General features: G+C 33.0%; 2 long non-coding RNA genes across 2 annotated transcripts; both read right to left on the bottom strand.

Annotated features, from left to right (window-relative positions):
• Positions 1–1,224: 1,224 nt before the first annotated feature.
• On the bottom strand, positions 1,225–2,607 carry LOC136232371 (uncharacterized). Its single transcript, XR_010690474.1, has 3 exons — positions 2,570–2,607; positions 2,272–2,455; positions 1,225–1,923 (listed from the first exon to the last, which is right to left on the bottom strand). It is a non-coding gene; the product is annotated as an uncharacterized lncRNA (long non-coding RNA).
• A 15,788-nt stretch (positions 2,608–18,395) lies between these two features.
• LOC136232422 (uncharacterized) lies at positions 18,396–19,600 on the bottom strand. The gene is made up of 3 exons (XR_010690495.1): positions 19,563–19,600; positions 19,265–19,448; positions 18,396–18,916 (listed from the first exon to the last, which is right to left on the bottom strand). It is a non-coding gene; the product is annotated as an uncharacterized lncRNA (long non-coding RNA).
• Positions 19,601–20,252: the final 652 nt, after the last annotated feature.

The raw sequence follows: 20,252 nt of genomic DNA, 5'->3' as shown, positions 1-20,252 counted from the left end.
GATCAACATACTAAGTATCATATTTTGGGGCTTGTGCTTGGAGAATAATACCTTGAAAATAGCCGTTGCTATAAGTAAATCTCTCAAACCAGAAGAAGTTCCATAGCAGAGACAAAAATTGGTCAATGTCCAGATTTACATACTATAATTGCTTGTATACACTTACATTCTATACTTATATTCATTCATGAGATATTAACCAATATGTAAATGGAAATTAAAAAATGTACATCTAGATATTGAGCACTAATTGATGGAAGAATCAAATTATGTCAATCCCAATGTCATTTTGGTTGGCTTATGTGTCATGGAATCCCAAATGTCCACTCGGCTTGCTGGGTGTACAACACGGGTCCAACTCGCCATGTGTTTCTAATTTCACAAATTAATAAGATTGCCCGCACTCGAACCCTCGACCATTTAGTCCAAACCGATGTCATACTATATCATGGAACCAATTAAGCTAAAAGCTCAAGCCCTCTAACATTATACACTTGCTTAATTGGTGGCTTTATTTACAATCATACCAACCTTTGAATAATAATGTTAGAGAAAAGATTCATAACAGGGTTATTTTGGACAATAATCAGTGGCCTAAACCTTTACAGGTGTATGTTAGGAGGAAGAAGGGACAGAAAAAAGGGCACTTGAGAGTTAGTTACTATAGGGGTATTTGGGGAATGAGTTAGTTAGTGTGTGCTGTCAGAACAGTACATTCTTCTATTATATACTGTAAAAGGTATGAGGCATGCATTTTTGAGGTTGTTACTTCTGCTTTACCAGGGCTCTCCCATTTGTGAAAAGAGAGAGTTAGCATTACTTGTATTTCTCTTTCTCTCCAATTATTAATATTCATCCCCTTTTTCATTCATACACTCAGTTCTCTATTTTATTGTGTTGAAAGACAGGAAATATATTTACCAGAATATTCGCATCAAATAATAATAATAAATCAATATGACAAAATGTTCAAAGTTCATAAAAAACGAAAGGCCTAATACACAAATAACCCCCTGAACTTGTCCAAATGTTGCAACTGCCCCCTGAACTTTCAATTGTAACAACTTACCCCTCAAACTTGTCTAATTGTAAAATATAACCCCTCAAACTTGTCCAATTGTAAAGTATAACCCCAAATTGCCGACATGGACTGCAATTGAAGAAACACGTGAAATACAAAAGATGCAACGCTCGTGGAGTGTGATAATCAGATCTTTGGCATGATACGAATCCGGGGAAACATTTTTATGTTTGCTTTAAGTACGGGGTAAAAAAATTCCCAATTTGGGGTTATGTTTTACAATTGGACAAGTTTAAGGGGTAAGTTGTTACAATTGAAAGTTGGAGGGGGCAGTTGCAATATTTGAACAAGTTTAGGGGGTTATTTGTGTATTAGACCAAAACAAAATTACAAATTTCTATAGACTACAACTAAAAATAAAGATGAGTTATGAAGTGAAGATTGTAGCACGCAAACAATTATAATAAGGCGCTTCTTGCTTGTGAATTGAACACCTCCAAAAAATTGAAATGAACCTCTTGTTTCTCTTACAAATCTAATTGGTTGTATACATGTACATTGTATACTTTAATATTTAAAAAAATGGTTCTAGAGAACAGAAAATTATGGATTCACCATAATTTTGATGTCTTTGTCTTCTGGAAATGTATATTCATGATGTTGATGAAGATCATTAATCAATTTGTAAATGGACATTCAAAAATGTACATCTAGATATTGAGCTGATTGATTCAAAAATGTTATACTGAGCCTCAACTTACTTGCAATGATAAGGGAGTTATTTCGCGGACGACATTCTGCAATCATTGCTAGCTTATCCATTTTTTTCTTTTGAGTTGTACGAGTGGCCAGAACATCATCTAGACATGGATTTTCTTCAAATTCTTTTACCATTGTTCTTCCTGTACAAAATTAAAATTATCACATGAATTAACTAAGTTAAAATTAACCCTCTTTTCCATTAAAATCATTGCATGAATCATAATTAGCACATCTAGAGTTTGAGGGATGGCAAGATCTATTCAGATTTCTGAATCATTAGTTTTCCTACGCCAAATTAGTTTCTAATGATTCTCATCCGCTGAACTTGTTAAGATTTCTTTTAATTTCTTAAACGTTGCAAACTTGATATATTCAGATTGATTTTATTCATATATATAAAGATCTGGTAAGAATATATTCTAGATTTGTACAGATTAATTTTATCTTAAACATTCCAAGTCAGATCTATTCAGTTCACAATAGCTTACCTTCCTTGCTAGCCTGAACACCCATCATTACATCTCTCTATTCAGTTGGCGTGTGAAGCAAGTGAGAGCTCTCTTGTGTGTTTCTTTGTCAAGTTTTTTCTGATATGCAGTATGTGATAATTGGAGCAGTTCTTTGTCTAGCTTCCCAGCATAATTCCAAGTAGTCTTTTTGCTGAATTGATATCTGATAAAATACAATACTCAAAATTAGATGGGTCTAAATATATACGTTCATAAAATGTCCTCCAATCCGAAGTAATTATGAGAAGAAAATCAAAGATGAAGAGAAGAGACTGACCTGATCCTCTTTGGAAAGACAATTTGGAAAAGATGAGAAGCTCTATCACACTAGTTTTCAAAGACATGGAAAGTGAAGGTTGGAGAGTGCGAATTTATAGAGCTCCAATTAGGGTTTGATGGAATCAGTTAAGAGAGACAAGGCAAAAGGCCAAAGCCCCATATTCTATTGGGCTTTATATAAAAAGAATCCAATTATTTGTTTTGATTCTTTCAGAAAAAAATTAATAAAAAATTAAAGGAGCTCAAATTCTTTAAAAAAACAGTAAGCTGAAATTAATAATATGAAATCATAATTTGTTTCCAACATTTAAATTTATTGTTTTGCAAATTCTTAGGTTTATTATGTATATCAAAGAGAACTAATTATGTTTAAAAAACTAACTAATTAGTTTAGCCCTATCATTATTGGTTAAGAGCAAATTAACACATATTTTTCAAAATCACCCCACTAACTAAGGATATTCTAGCAATTATTGCAGAACGTGAATAAACTCCTTTCTCATACTGCAAATAACGTATATTGACACCTAGCACAAATGGACAAGGAAGTAAGGGCAGCAAGGGAACTTTTCAACACCACCTCACATGATTGAGGATCAAAATTGCTGATAAACAAATGCAAGTGCACAGTGACGAATACATGATTACTTGGATGGGGGCCGATTTTATATGTGCGTTTGCAAAAAATAAAATAAAATGTTAAATCTAATTTGCTTATTTTTTTTTTGTATATACGCGTCTTGTCATTTGAGTTGTCAAAAACTAATTTTTAAGTATTATTGTACAATTTCTAAAAAATAAACTAGATTTTGTTTAAAATTCATAACATGTAAAAAAAGAGGATTTAGGGAAGGTCGAATAGGTAAAAAATATTAAAAAAATTGATTTGAGAGGGCCTATCATGCAAAAAAAAAGTAATAATTTCGATTTAAGTAGGAGGCCTAACAGGCAAAAAAAAATTAGAAATTTAGATTTACTATCTAACAGATAAAGAAAAATAGAAATTTGTATTTAAAGAGGCCTAATAGAGCAAAAAAAATTTGAATTTTGGATTTGGGAGTGCCTAATAGGCCAAAATATTAAAATTTTGGATTTTGGAAAAGCCTAACACTTAATTGGCCATCTTAGAGGAAGTGAGGGATGGAATTTAATTGTATCATGAATAGTGAAGGAGAAGTGAGGGAGTAGGATTTGATGGAGGAAGTGATATTTTTGATATAAAGCCGATTGAAATGTTTTACTAATCCTTCGGCTAAACAGACGCAAGCATCAATAAAACCAAAGGAATTCATTTTTGCTAATTCTTGTCATTTCCATAATTCTCTCTAAGATTGGAAATAAAATATTCTCATTTATGGTTATGGTGCATGTATATTTTTTATTCCATTAATAGAATATTGAAAATCTTGTATAAATTAATTTCATTCATATTCCATATTTGTTAAATGAATTTGAGATTATCAATGATTTTTTTAAATTTTATATCTTTAGGTTTTTTTATATGGTTGTAAATCAAATGTACCTTTTACATATCATCCATATATATATAACTTAGTTGAATATATATAACTTAGTTTTTAATTTACTTATTTGTTTGAAAACATGTGATATAGTTTATCAATAAGTTGAAAACATGTGAAGAAAAATAAGTTTGAAAAATGTTGAATATAGAAGACTAATTTAAATAAAACACACTTTATTATTGTTATTATATGATATAATCATTCTTTGGTATAATATTATTTCACATATACATCACAAACTCACTTTTTATTATTTGTAGACTCTTCATTCAGTTTGTATGTTTGTTAATTTTTGTTTGGTTCATCCATAAAATATAATAACATATTTATACCAATCTTTATTGATTTTGAACTATAAATTAAATAGGTGAATCAACATAAAATCAGTTACACAAACACAAATCTCGATATTAAAATGGCTTTCAAATTTCTAGTTCTTTTTATGTAGGTGCATGGACCTTATTTGATCTCTCAATCATACCTACCAAGTTGCTTAGTTTTATGAAAATAATTACACCGGTAAAAGTGAAATCTTGTCAACCCATTCTCATGCTAATCAACCCCTTAACCCCGCTTGGGTATGATGGGACCTAAGCCTAAAAATTAAGGACCCAGATATACTTGAAAGGTTGTCGAGGCTATAATTTTCGGAGATTTTAGCGCCGGTATGGTACATTAATTTAATTAAAAAAAATTAGTCACTAAACCTTACAAAAGTACCAAGTTCCTGACTTTTATAATCACCAATTAGGCTCCCAACGTATATTAAAACTGTTAACTAAAACTCACTAATAATTGAAATAAATTTTAGTTCAACTATTATATAATTTCAGTTCAAGCAGATCAATATTTTATAATATTTTAGATTTTTGTTATCGCTTCAGTTTTTAATAAAAGCATATTCGGTTAAATCCAAACCAAAATCAAATATATAATCGGTTAGGTTTATTTGATTACTAGAACTGAACAAACAACTGAGAATATCACAAAATAATGAATCGAAAATATGAAATAACTCAACCCATAACTAAAACTAAAATTTAATATACATATGATAACCGAACCAAAATATAAAACAATTGCACCGATAGTCAAAACTAAAATATAAAATACAGATCATAACTGCAATGGAAAAAAAAGAACCAAATTGTTTTTCTAGTTATAGAAGCCATCAAAATAATGGTGTCAGCATACGTTTGGATCTAATTTAGGATTTTACAGGGTAATGGCCTTTAAAGAATAATTTGAGGTTCTAATTGATTTTAAACTTATAATAGAGATCTAATTATTCTTTAAACCTAACAAAAATTTAAGGACTTGATTTAAAAAAATAAAAGTAGTGTGACTAACTAGAATACCTAAAAAAAGTTTAACAACTAAGTAATGTCTTTTGCAATTTGATCAGACTCAAATTTTATTCCAGGGAAAACTCTCAAGTTAAAATTCAAATTTACCCTTTAATAACTACAAAAATGTCTAAAATACCAGTATTAGGATTCTAGTACATGTATAAAAAAGAGGGGAGAATAGGATTGTAGTACAAAAGTTGCTTCTGAATGTTCAGTTGTCATGGCAAATATGAGTGTGCAGAAGAAAGAAAATAACATTGAAATGTCCAAAAGGTCTTCGTCTTCATCTTTCGGGTGGGAGGATCTGAATCCAGAAATACTAGCTCTGATACTCATCCGAATCTCGATAGAAGAAAGGGTAGGACTGGTTTCCTTGGTCTGCAAAAATTAGTTAGCATGTGTTTCAGGACCTTATTGTTGGTCAGAAATCAACATCCAGGACTGGTGCCAGAAACGGGACCGTTCTATCCCTGATGTTGACATGGTGGCGTGTAAGCTTATGAAGCGCAATAGAGGTTCATTTCGGTTGCTCTCTGCTTACAAGCTTGGAGATCCAGGCTTCTTTTATGCTGCCAACTGGTAATTGATTAAAAATCTTTTCCTGTTTTTTTTTTGTGCTGTTTGAATGTTTAAAATGATTCATTTGATTTGAGATTATGACTGTTCACAAAAATCCATTTGAATTTCAGAGATAGCCAATGGATTGTTTAGAGTAATTTTGGAAAATTTCACACTTTCCTTAAGTTTCATATTTGAATTAACATTTTTTCCTAACAAGGAAAAATTAAATTTTGACTATATGGATTCTTTCTCTTGCTCTTGAAAAATATACATTTGATTTACCTACATGAATCTATATGTTTTCTGTACATGTAGGGGGGAAAACTTGAAGGTGCTGAAAATTCCAATTAGTGAAGTGACAGATAAAATGGTGGAAACACATGCTGGTTCACTAGTGAATTTGAGTGTTTTAGACATTAGTTATTGTTTGAATGTCACAAATAAAGGAATTGAAGAATTTGGAAAGAACTGCAAAGGCCTAATTGATCTGAAAAGAAACTTGAGATTTGCCATGTTTAAGGAAATTGATGATAGTGAGGCTAGGGCGATAGCAAATACAATGTCGGGTCTAAAGAAACTTGAGATGTGTTTTGGGTATTTTGGAGAATTGGGTCTTGAAGCCATACTTACTAACTGTACTACTCTTTCACATGTCAATATTAAAGGGGGTTGGAATGTGAAACTCAAAGGCGATGTTTTGGAAAAGTGTTTGAAGCTTGAGTCTTTCAATGACCCTTCCTTTGATGTATACAGTGATAGTGATGAAGATGAGGATGATGCAGAATTTACATATTCTGAATAGTTTGGGAATTTATTTTATGAGCAGCAGCAATATAGAGACAGAGAGAATTTATTAGTATTTTGATTTTATCAGCAGGGATATGAGAGTTTGTTGGTATCATGAAATGGTGTATTCAAATGATGAATAATACAAAAAAATATTACTTGCTTAATCTTATATTATGGTGAATTAGATCAAAAAATAACAAATGAATTGAAGATATTAAGTTTAATAAACTATACAAAAGAAATATTCCTTATGCGATTAATTGTCTAAAATAAAACGACAATGAAGAGGTTGATGATGAATTTACAGATTCTCAATAGTTTGAGAATTACACATCTTGTTTAATTAGTTTGTTTTTATTTAGGAAAAATTACACAATTTCATTCTGTGTTTTTTATCTTTTTGTTTATCCAGTGAATAAAGAATCAATGTGTATATAATATTAATATAGACTAAACTGATTAATACCAAATTATTGTTCTAGCAAATGACTTATATTATACGAAATAATAATGAATGTTTTGGGATTTTTCTTTACATATAAATAAAATTAAGAGATTGTGCATATAAGTTTAATATTTTTTTAAATAAGAATCTGGAACGAGGAGTTGAGTTAGCCTGACATCCCAACTAGGTCGGCACCCAGGCCTCCACCAACTCCAAGCCCTAATGTAATAAATTAAAAGAATAGAAGAGTGTGTGTACAAGAGACTAGGAATAGCGTAAATAAAAAAGGTTTAAACGATCATTAATAATAAAAGAAGAGCAAAAGGATGGCGCAGAGGGCCACCATGTGATGCCGGAGGAATTGAGGCCGAAGTTAGCTAAGGCGTCCGCCGGTTGGTTGCCTTCTCGGAAGATATGTGATATTCGGATGGTCATGTTCCTGCAGAGAGCAAGAGTTTTGAGCCAGTCTTGTCTGATAGTCCAGGGGACTACAGTAGAGCGCCTATTTAACAGATCAACAACAAAGGTTGAGTCTGATTCGATCCACAAATTCGTCCATTCTTTCTCCCACACTAATTCAATTGCAAACATTACTGCTTTCAGCTCCGCGATGTGAGCTAAAATGTTATTATGAAGTAACAGATTAATTATAAAGAATGTGTGCATATATAGAAACCACTTGTATACCATATACTAATTTAAATTTTATATATTCAATAACAGGAAGATGTTAAATTATGATAGGTAATTATCAAGTGAGATACATTTGTTTTGGACTCCTTAATAAAAAATAAATAAATAATGAAAATTTACAGTTTTTTTTTTTGAAAAGGGAAATTTACAGTCTTTAAAAATTATTTAACCAGTGGCGGAACCAGGACCCCCGATGACCCGGGGCTCAAACATATCAGTAAAAAAAATTTGAGGAAACACATGCTGGTTCACTAGTGAATTTGAGTGTTTTAGACATTAGTTATTGTTTGAATATCACAAATAAAGGAATTGAAGAATTTGGAAAGAACTGCAAAGGCCTAATTGATCTGAAAAGAAACTTGAGATTTGCCATGTTTAAGGAAATTGATGATAGTGAGGCTACGGCGATAGCAAATACAATTCGGGTCTAAAAAAACTTGAGATGTGTTTTGGGTATTTTGGAGAATTTGGTCTTGAAGCCATACTTGCTAACTGTACTACTCTTTCACATCTCAATATTGAAGGGGTTTGGAATGTGAAACTCAAAGGTGATGTTTTGGAAAAGTGTTTGAAGCTTGAGTCTTTCAATGACCCTTCCTTTGATGTATACAGTGATAATGATGAAGATAAGGATGATGCAGAATTTACAGATTCTGAATAGTTTGGGAATTTATTTTATGAGCAGCAGCAATATAGAGACAGAGAGAATTTATTGGTATTTTGATTATATCAGCAGCTGTATGAGAGATTGTTGGTATCATGAAATGGTGTATTCAAATGATGAATATAATACAAAAAAAATATCACTTGCTTAATCTTATTATGGTGAATTAGATAAAAATAATAAATGAATTGAAGATATTAGGTTTAATAAACTGTAACAAAAGAAATATTCCTTATGCGATTAATTGTCTAAAATAAAACGACAATGACGAGGTTGATGATGAATTTACAGATTTTACACATTTTATTTAATTAGTTTGTTTTATTTAGGAAAAATTACACAATTTCATTTTGTGTTTTTTCTCTTTTTGTTTATCCAGTATATAAAGAATCAATGTGTGTATAATATTAATATAGACTAAACTGATTAATACCAAATTATTGTTCTAGCAAATGACTTATATTATACGAAATAATAATGAATGTTTTGGGATTTTTCTTTACATATAAATAAAATTAAGAGATTGTGTATATAAGTTTATTATGAAGTAGCAAATTAATTATAAAGAATGTGTGTATATATAGAAACCACTTGCATACCATTTTAAATTTTATATATTCAATAACAGGAAGATGTTAAATCATACGTAATTATCAAGTGAGATACATTTGTTTTGGACTCCTTAATAAAAAAAATAAATAATGGAAAATTTATAGTTTTTTTTTAAAGGGGAATTTACGGTGTTTAAAAATTAGTTACAACTATGTTAAATGATTATTTAGATAATGTCTAACCAAGAAAACCATCATTTTTAATATATTTTAACGATTGAGGTTTATAAATTATGAGTTTAAGATATATTTTTTATGTTTACAATTTATGAATTGTAGTTTAAAATTTATAAATTAAATTATAAAAGCATACTTATTTTGTGATATATAAAAAATAATGACATATTTAAAATTACTCCCTCCGTACCATTATATAAATCGTTTTAAAAAGTGATTTTTTTTTCAAAATATAAGTCATTTTGGTTTTCCAAGAATTTTTAGTTTACTTTTTTGGTCTAAGTATTAAATTTTTTGTATTACGCTGTGTGTTTTTTTAATATTTCAATACTTATTGCCAAATTATTACTTGAGAGACAATTTTTTTTAAGTTAACTAATGCAAAATTCATTAATTAGACTCTACATTAATTGTATTTTTTTTATTTGTGTGAAAATCTCTAAAATGACTTATATTATGGAACGAGGTAGTAAGTTTTATTATATAATATAATTGTAATTTTATAATTAATATGATTTTCGTGAAACAAACCCAAAAATAAATGCACAAATTCAACTTAATCAAATGATTTCAAGCTTTAACACTATAATAAAAGAAATTTTACAGTAATTTAAGAATAATACACTTGATCATAAAAATCGTTTTGCATACCATTATTATGGAGATGATCGTATAGAAAAAAATGTATACATGTATTAATTGATTCCTCTTGTGTATTAGTCTTTTCAAAGTAAAAATATTGTCTCAACCAAGCGTTCATTAGAATTACTACACTTGGATCTTTTCGGACCTGTCCAGCCACTCAGCTTGGGCGGTAAGAGATTTTCCTTGGTCATTGTAGATGATTTCTCTCGGTATACTTGGGTCATCTTGCTGAGTAGCAAGGATAAAGCTTTTGAGATGTTTTCAACACTGATTAGAAAACTTGAAAATGACAAAAATTTAAAATTAGCTCACATCCGAAGTGATAATGGCGGAGAATTAAAAAACCAACAGTTTGATGAATTCTGTGAAGTCAGCGGCATTGACCACAATTTTTCTGCTCCTAGAACTCCTCAACAAAATAGGGTAGTTGAGAGGAAGAACAGAACATTAGTTGAAATAGCTAGGACAATGATGAGTGGCAATAGGTTTTCAAAGTATTTCTGGGTTGAAGCTGTCAACACAGCATGCTATATACTCAATAGGGCTTTAGTTAGACCTGTACTTAAGAAACCCTCCTACGAACTTTGGAAAGGACGAAAACCCAACATTGGATATTTTCGTGCCTTTGGTTGTAAATGTTTTATACTGAATACGAAAGACAACCTTGCCAAGTTTGACTCTAAAGCTGACGAAGCGATCTTTCTAGGGTACTCAACTAACAGTAAAAAATATAAGGTGTTCAATAAATGAACTTAGGTGGTAGAAGATGACCCATGCTCGCTTCCGCTGACCAAAATGGAGCCGCTGAGTCATTACCACACGGGCTGACCAAAGGTAAAAACGAACCTGAAATTACCTTTGCTGACCAACTGCAGAGACTGTTGAAACACCTGCTCTTGAAAACTCAACATTACCCAAAGAGATCAAAATCTCAAGAGGACACTCGGAGAAGTTCATTCTTAATGTTGCTGAGAACAACCTGATGACAAGAAATCAGCTCAGGAGATATCTCAATAATGTTGCGTTCGTCTCAGTTCATGAACCAAAGAACTTCACCGAAGCTGAGCACGACGAATTTTGGATCAATGCGATGCAAGAAGAGCTTGATCAATTTAAGAGAAATGAGGTATGGGACTTAGTGCCAAAACCTAGGAATCGAAAGACCATGTGGGCGTTTCGAAATAAGCTAGATGAACAAGGCAATGTAGTCAAGAACAAAGTCAGACTGGTAGCTCAGGCTACAGTCAGCAGGAAGGCATTGACTATGGTTAAAAGAATATATATATACATATATATATATGTATTACTCAATTATGATTAAAAGAATATATATTTTTACTCAATTAACGTTTAGACATTATCATATCATAATTCAACATGTTTTAATGCATATTTTGGATATATGGAGTTTTAGCAAAATTGAACATATGAGATATTGTTCCCAAGGCATTTTTAATGCATTGTTTAGTGGTTCAATTCCATTCACATTAGTACTGTTGGTGTTTTTGGCGGAGTTGATCTTTGACACGCAAAACAAATTTAGCATACATAGTATGTCCATGATTAAGAGCTCCCAAATCCTTCGTTTGTCAATACAAGGACAAGCTATTGCTTTTCTCTTATGAATTCTCATTTGGATAAAGCTTTAAAGTCCTACATATATTGACATTTTTTTTAATGAAATATGGAAATCAGTAGAGCCAATGGATCAGGGAATGCCAACCCGGGCCAAAGCAAAACCAAAACCAAAAAGAATATAATAAATGAATAAAAAATAAATGTTATAGGGGATAAAAAAGATAAATTTGTACAGCCAGCCAAGACAACAAAAAATTAAGAGAATCTATACTGACTAAGACCAATCATGTCTTGATAAATAAATGAGTTATAGAAGCTTGGTGTTGTGTCCCACCAGGTACTGATTTCATATAGCATGCCTTCCTCGGCTAGACGATCTGCAGCCCTATTACCTTCATCGAATATGTGTGTGGCCGATGCCAGTCACGGGTCCAACCAACATCCACTGCATGGATTACTGCTTGCAGCTCCGTGACAAAAGCAAATGCATTTGGAATAGGGAAGCAAAACGCTCCATGAGCAAAACCACAAGAGTTTAGAAAACCTCCAGCACCAGCCGGACCAGGGGCACCCATTGCTGATCCATTGGTGTTGAATTTCATCCAGTCAGGAGGAGGAGCCGACCAGCGAACCTCCGTGATTCGGGGAGCCGTAGCTTGCTGGCCAGAGAGGGATAATTGCTTCAAAATATGAAAGTCTAGCATGTTGTTGCACATTGTACCGCGGCTGCCGGTGTCGGCTTCTCTAATTGAGCTCCAAATAATCCGCAATATATAGTCTGTGTATATTTGCTGATTTATTCTAAAAAATTCTTCCATATGAATGTTGCCCATGAAACAGGTTCCATGGCGGGGACAAGAAGTTGTATTTGGCAGATGAAAAAAAAGAAGAAAAAAAATAAAAAGAAAATGGAGAGAGCCTTATTGTTCTGAAGTAAGCTAGATGAACAAGGCAATGTAGTCAGGAACAAAGTCAGACTGGTAGCTCAGGCTACAGTCAGCAGGAAGGCATTGACTATGGTTAAAAGAATATATATATACATATATATATATGTATTACTCAATTATGATTAAAAGAATATATATTTTTACTCAATTAACGTTTAGACATTATCATATCATAATTCAACATGTTTTAATGCATATTTTGGATATATGGAGTTTTAGCAAAATTGAACATATGAGATATTGTTCCCAAGGCATTTTTAATGCATTGTTTAGTGGTTCAATTCCATTCACATTAGTACTGTTGGTGTTTTTGGCGGAGTTGATCTTTGACACGCAAAACAAATTTAGCATACATAGTATGTCCATGATTAAGAGCTCCCAAATCCTTCGTTTGTCAATACAAGGACAAGCTATTGCTTTTCTCTTATGAATTCTCATTTGGATAAAGCTTTAAAGTCCTACATATATTGACATTTTTTTTAATGAAATATGGAAATCAGTAGAGCCAATGGATCAGGGAATGCCAACCCGGGCCAAAGCAAAACCAAAATCAAAAAGAATATAATAAATGAATAAAAAATAAATGTTATAGGGGATAAAAAAGATAAATTTGTACAGCCAGCCAAGACAACAAAAAATTAAGAGAATCTATACTGACTAAGACCAATCATGTCTTGATAAATAAATGAGTTATAGAAGCTTGGTGTTGTGTCCCACCAGGTACTGATTTCATATAGCATGCCTTCCTCGGCTAGACGATCTGCAGCCCTATTACCTTCATCGAATATGTGTGTGGCCGATGCCAGTCACGGGTCCAACCAACATCCACTGCATGGATTACTGCTTGCAGCTCCGTGACAAAAGCAAATGCATTTGGAATAGGGAAGCAAAACGCTCCATGAGCAAAACCACAAGAGTTTAGAAAACCTCCAGCACCAGCCGGACCAGGGGCACCCATTGCTGATCCATTGGTGTTGAATTTCATCCAGTCAGGAGGAGGAGCCGACCAGCGAACCTCCGTGATTCGGGGAGCCGTAGCTTGCTGGCCAGAGAGGGATAATTGCTTCAAAATATGAAAGTCTAGCATGTTGTTGCACATTGTACCGCGGCTGCCGGTGTCGGCTTCTCTAATTGAGCTCCAAATAATCCGCAATATATAGTCTGTGTATATTTGCTGATTTATTCTAAAAAATTCTTCCATATGAATGTTGCCCATGAAACAGGTTCCATGGCGGGGACAAGAAGTTGTATTTGGCAGATGAAAAAAAAGAAGAAAAAAAATAAAAAGAAAATGGAGAGAGCCTTATTGTTCTGAAGTAAGCTAGATGAACAAGGCAATGTAGTCAGGAACAAAGTCAGACTGGTAGCTCAGGCTACAGTCAGCAGGAAGGCATTGACTATGGTTAAAAGAATATATATATACATATATATATATGTATTACTCAATTATGATTAAAAGAATATATATTTTTACTCAATTAACGTTTAGACATTATCATATCATAATTCAACATGTTTTAATGCATATTTTGGATATATGGAGTTTTAGCAAAATTGAACATATGAGATATTGTTCCCAAGGCATTTTTAATGCATTGTTTAGTGGTTCAATTCCATTCACATTAGTACTGTTGGTGTTTTTGGCGGAGTTGATCTTTGACACGCAAAACAAATTTAGCATACATAGTATGTCCATGATTAAGAGCTCCCAAATCCTTCGTTTGTCAATACAAGGACAAGCTATTGCTTTTCTCTTATGAATTCTCATTTGGATAAAGCTTTAAAGTCCTACATATATTGACATTTTTTTTAATGAAATATGGAAATCAGTAGAGCCAATGGATCAGGGAATGCCAACCCGGGCCAAAGCAAAACCAAAATCAAAAAGAATATAATAAATGAATAAAAAATAAATGTTATAGGGGATAAAAAAGATAAATTTGTACAGCCAGCCAAGACAACAAAAAATTAAGAGAATCTATACTGACTAAGACCAATCATGTCTTGATAAATAAATGAGTTATAGAAGCTTGGTGTTGTGTCCCACCAGGTACTGATTTCACATAGCATGCCTTCCTCGGCTAGACGATCTGCAGCCCTATTACCTTCATCGAATATGTGTGTGGCCGATGCCAGTTACGGGTCCAACCAACATCCACTGCATGGATTACTGCTTGCAGCTCCGTGACAAAAGCGAATGCATTTGGAATAGGAAGCAAAACGCTCCATGAGCAAAACCACAAGAGTTTAGAAAACCTCCAGCACCAGCCGGACCAGGGGCACCCATTGCTGATCCATTGGTGTTGAATTTCATCCAGTCAGGAGGAGGAGCCGACCAGCGAACCTCCGTGATTCGGGGAGCCGTAGCTTGCTGGCCAGAGAGGGATAATTGCTTCAAAATATGAAAGTCTAGCATGTTGTTGCACATTGTACCGCGGCTGCCGGTGTCGGCTTCTCTAATTGAGCTCCAAATAATCCGCAATATATAGTCTGTGTATATTTGCTGATTTATTCTAAAAAATTCTTCCATATGAATGTTGCCCATGAAACAGGTTCCATGGCGGGGACAAGAAGTTGTATTTGGCAGATGAAAAAAAAGAAGAAAAAAAATAAAAAGAAAATGGAGAGAGCCTTATTTAAAAGAAGAAGTGCTTATTGTTTCTAATAACACTAAAAGGTCCACTGCGGTTCTGAAACCCACTCAAAAGAATTCTAAGAATCAAAACCGCAAACCAATCCAAAATCGCAACACCCGAGTTAATTTGAATTGGAACCTTCAAAGGAACCAAAATAGGCCACAGCAACAACCACCTAGAAATGATGCTGCTTTCCTATGCTTTAATTGTGGCAAACCAGGTCATATGGCACGTAAGTGCAAGAACAGGACAAACACTACTCCTAGTGTTAACCTGACTGAAGAGCAACATAATTTTGTTGCTATGATTTCTGAGATCAACCTCATAGGTGGATCAGATGGGTGGTGGGTAGACACTGGTGCTTCTCGTCATGTTTGCTATGATAGAAGTATGTTCAAAACATACACTGCTGTGACCGAAGATAAGAAAGTGTTATTGGGTGATTCTCATACCACTATTGTTGCTGGAATTGGTAATGTGGAATTGAACTTCACATCTGGAAAAACCTTAACTTTGAAGGATGTGATGCATACTCCAGAAATGAGAAAAAATTTGGTTTCGGGTTATCTTTTCAACAAGGCTGGTTTTACTCAGACTATAGGAGAAGATTTATTTACTTTGACTAAGAACAATGTATTTGTAGGAAAAGGTTATGCTAGTGAAGGCATGTTTAAGGTGAATGTTGAGATTAATAAAGTGAATGCTTCTGTTTACTCTTTGTGTACTTTTAATGTTTGTCATGCTCGTTTTTGTCATGTTAATAAGCGTATCATTAAAAATATGAGTAACTTAGGATTAATTCCAAAATTGAATTTGAATGAGTTTTCTAAATGTGATTATTGTAGTCAGGCAAAAATCACAAAAACACCTCATAAATCTGTTGTTAGGGATTCTGAACCTCTAGATTTAATTCATTTAGATATATGTGAATTAGATGGAAAGTTGACTAGAAATGACAAACGGTATTTTATAACCTTTATTGATGAATGTTATGACTTTACTTTTGTTTATCTAATGAAAAATAAAAGTGAAGCGTTTGGCATGTTTAAGTTGTTCATAGTTGAAATAGAAAATCAATACAATAGGAAAGTCACGAGACTTCGTAGCGATAGAGGCACAGAATATGGTTCTAGCCTGTTTATTGATTTCTATAAAACACATGGCATTATACATGAAACCACAGCACCTTATTCACCAGAAATGAACGGTAAGGCTGAAAGGAAAAATAGGACACTTACCGAATCTGTAGTAGCTATAATGCTTAGTTCAGGTGCTGACTCATATTGGTGGGGAGAAATCCTTTTGACTGTTTGCTATGTGATAAATAGGGTCCCTAAATCAAGAAGCAAAATCTCCCCTTATGAGATCTTGAAAAATAAAACACCTAGTCTATCATACTTTAGAACTTGAGGTTGTTTGGCTTATGTTAGGATTCCTGACCCAAAGAGAGTCAAACTTGCTAGTAGGGCTTATGAATGTGTGTTTATCGGATATGCTGTGAATAGGAAAGCATATAGGTTCTATGATTTGAATGCAAAAGTCATCTTAGAGTCAAATGATGCTAACTTTTATGAAGATAGATTTCCTTTTATATTGAGAAATAGTGGGGGTGCATCATCTAGTAGCTTACCTGCTGTTAGACCTATAGTGCAAAAAGAGATTGAGGAATCTGAACCTAGGAGAAGTAAGAGACCTAGAGTATCTAAAGACTTTGGTTCTGACTTTTATGCTTTCACAGTAGAAGAGGATCCACTTACTATACAAGAAGCCTTAACCTCATTAGATATGGGAAAGAGTATGAATGATCAACATACTAAGTATCATATTTTGGGGCTTGTGCTTGGAGAATAATACCTTGAAAATAGCCGTTGCTATAAGTAAATCTCTCAAACCAGAAGAAGTTCCATAGCAGAGACAAAAATTGGTCAATGTCCAGATTTACATACTATAATTGCTTGTATACACTTACATTCTATACTTATATTCATTCATGAGATTATTAACCAATATGCAAATGGAAATTAAAAAATGTACATCTAGATATTGAGCACTAATTGATGGAAGAATCAAATTATGTCAATCCCAATGTCATTTTGGTTGGCTTATGTGTCATGGAATCCCAAATGTCCACTCGGCTTGCTGGGTGTACAACACGGGTCCAACTCGCCATGTGTTTCTAATTTCACAAATTAATAAGATTGCCCGCACTCGAACCCTCGACCATTTAGTCCAAACCGATGTCATACTATATCATGGAACCAATTAAGCTAAAAGCTCAAGCCCTCTAACATTATACACTTGCTTAATTGGTGGCTTTATTTACAATCATACCAACCTTTGAATAATAATGTTAGAGAAAAGATTCATAACAGGGTTATTTTGGACAATAATCAGTGGCCTAAACCTTTACAGGTGTATGTTAGGAGGAAGAAGGGACAGAAAAAAGGGCACTTGAGAGTTAGTTACTATAGGGGTATTTGGGGAATGAGTTAGTTAGTGTGTGCTGTCAGAACAGTACATTCTTCTATTATATACTGTAAAAGGTATGAGGCATGCATTTTTGAGGTTGTTACTTCTGCTTTACCAGGGCTCTCCCATTTGTGAAAAGCGAGAGTTAGCATTACTTGTATTTCTCTTTCTCTCCAATTATTAATATTCATCCCCTTTTTCATTCATACACTCAGTTCTCTATTTTATTGTGTTGAAAGACAGGAAATATATTTACCAGAATATTCGCATCAAATAATAATAATAAATCAATATGACAAAATGTTCAAAGTTCATAAAAAACGAAAGGCCTAATACACAAATAACCCCCTGAACTTGTCCAAATGTTGCAACTGCCCCCTGAACTTTCAATTGTAACAACTTACCCCTCAAACTTGTCTAATTGTAAAATATAACCCCTCAAACTTGTCCAATTGTAAAGTATAACCCCAAATTGCCGACATGGACTGCAATTGAAGAAACACGTGAAATACAAAAGATGCAACGCTCGTGGAGTGTGATAATCAGATCTTTGGCATGATACGAATCCGGGGAAACATTTTTATGTTTGCTTTAAGTACGGGGTAAAAAAATTCCCAATTTGGGGTTATGTTTTACAATTGGACAAGTTTAAGGGGTAAGTTGTTACAATTGAAAGTTGGAGGGGGCAGTTGCAATATTTGAACAAGTTTAGGGGGTTATTTGTGTATTAGACCAAAACAAAATTACAAATTTCTATAGACTACAACTAAAAATAAATATGAGTTATGAAGTGAAGATTGTAGCACGCAAACAATTATAATAAGGCGCTTCTTGCTTGTGAATTGAACACCTCCAAAAAATTGAAATGAACCTCTTGTTTCTCTTACAAATCTAATTGGTTGTATACATGTACATTGTATACTTTAATATTTAAAAAAATGGTTCTAGAGAACAGAAAATTATGGATTCACCATAATTTTGATGTCTTTGTCTTCTGGAAATGTATATTCATGATGTTGATGAAGATCATTAATCAATTTGTAAATGGACATTCAAAAATGTACATCTAGATATTGAGCTGATTGATTCAAAAATGTTATACTGAGCCTCAACTTACTTGCAATGATAAGGGAGTTATTTCGCGGACGACATTCTGCAATCATTGCTAGCTTATCCATTTTTTTCTTTTGAGTTGTACGAGTGGCCAGAACATCATCTAGACATGGATTTTCTTCAAATTCTTTTACCATTGTTCTTCCTGTACAAAATTAAAATTATCACATGAATTAACTAAGTTAAAATTAACCCTCTTTTCCATTAAAATCATTGCATGAATCATAATTAGCACATCTAGAGTTTGAGGGATGGCAAGATCTATTCAGATTTCTGAATCATTAGTTTTCCTACGCCAAATTAGTTTCTAATGATTCTCATCCGCTGAACTTGTTAAGATTTCTTTTAATTTCTTAAACGTTGCAAACTTGATATATTCAGATTGATTTTATTCATATATATAAAGATCTGGTAAGAATATATTCTAGATTTGTACAGATTAATTTTATCTTAAACATTCCAAGTCAGATCTATTCAGTTCACAATAGCTTACCTTCCTTGCTAGCCTGAACACCCATCATTACATCTCTCTATTCAGTTGGCGTGTGAAGCAAGTGAGAGCTCTCTTGTGTGTTTCTTTGTCAAGTTTTTTCTGATATGCAGTATGTGATAATTGGAGCAGTTCTTTGTCTAGCTTCCCAGCATAATTCCAAGTAGTCTTTTTGCTGAATTGATATCTGATAAAATACAATACTCAAAATTAGATGGGTCTAAATATATACGTTCATAAAATGTCCTCCAATCCGAAGTAATTATGAGAAGAAAATCAAAGATGAAGAGAAGAGACTGACCTGATCCTCTTTGGAAAGACAATTTGGAAAAGATGAGAAGCTCTATCACACTAGTTTTCAAAGACATGGAAAGTGAAGGTTGGAGAGTGCGAATTTATAGAGCTCCAATTAGGGTTTGATGGAATCAGTTAAGAGAGACAAGGCAAAAGGCCAAAGCCCCATATTCTATTGGGCTTTATATAAAAAGAATCCAATTATTTGTTTTGATTCTTTCAGAAAAAAATTAATAAAAAATTAAAGGAGCTCAAATTCTTTAAAAAAACAGTAAGCTGAAATTAATAATATGAAATCATAATTTGTTTCCAACATTTAAATTTATTGTTTTGCAAATTCTTAGGTTTATTATGTATATCAAAGAGAACTAATTATGTTTAAAAAACTAACTAATTAGTTTAGCCCTATCATTATTGGTTAAGAGCAAATTAACACATATTTTTCAAAATCACCCCACTAACTAAGGATATTCTAGCAATTATTGCAGAACGTGAATAAACTCCTTTCTCATACTGCAAATAACGTATATTGACACCTAGCACAAATGGACAAGGAAGTAAGGGCAGCAAGGGAACTTTTCAACACCACCTCACATGATTGAGGATCAAAATTGCTGATAAACAAATGCAAGTGCACAGTGACGAATACATGATTACTTGGATGGGGGCCGATTTTATATGTGCGTTTGCAAAAAAT

This window comes from Euphorbia lathyris, chromosome 6, assembly GCF_963576675.1.
Source record: "Euphorbia lathyris chromosome 6, ddEupLath1.1, whole genome shotgun sequence".
NCBI classification, from domain to species: domain Eukaryota; kingdom Viridiplantae; phylum Streptophyta; class Magnoliopsida; order Malpighiales; family Euphorbiaceae; genus Euphorbia; species Euphorbia lathyris.
Note: the sequence above shows the minus strand (reverse complement) of the source record. Positions and strands in the feature narration are given on the sequence as shown.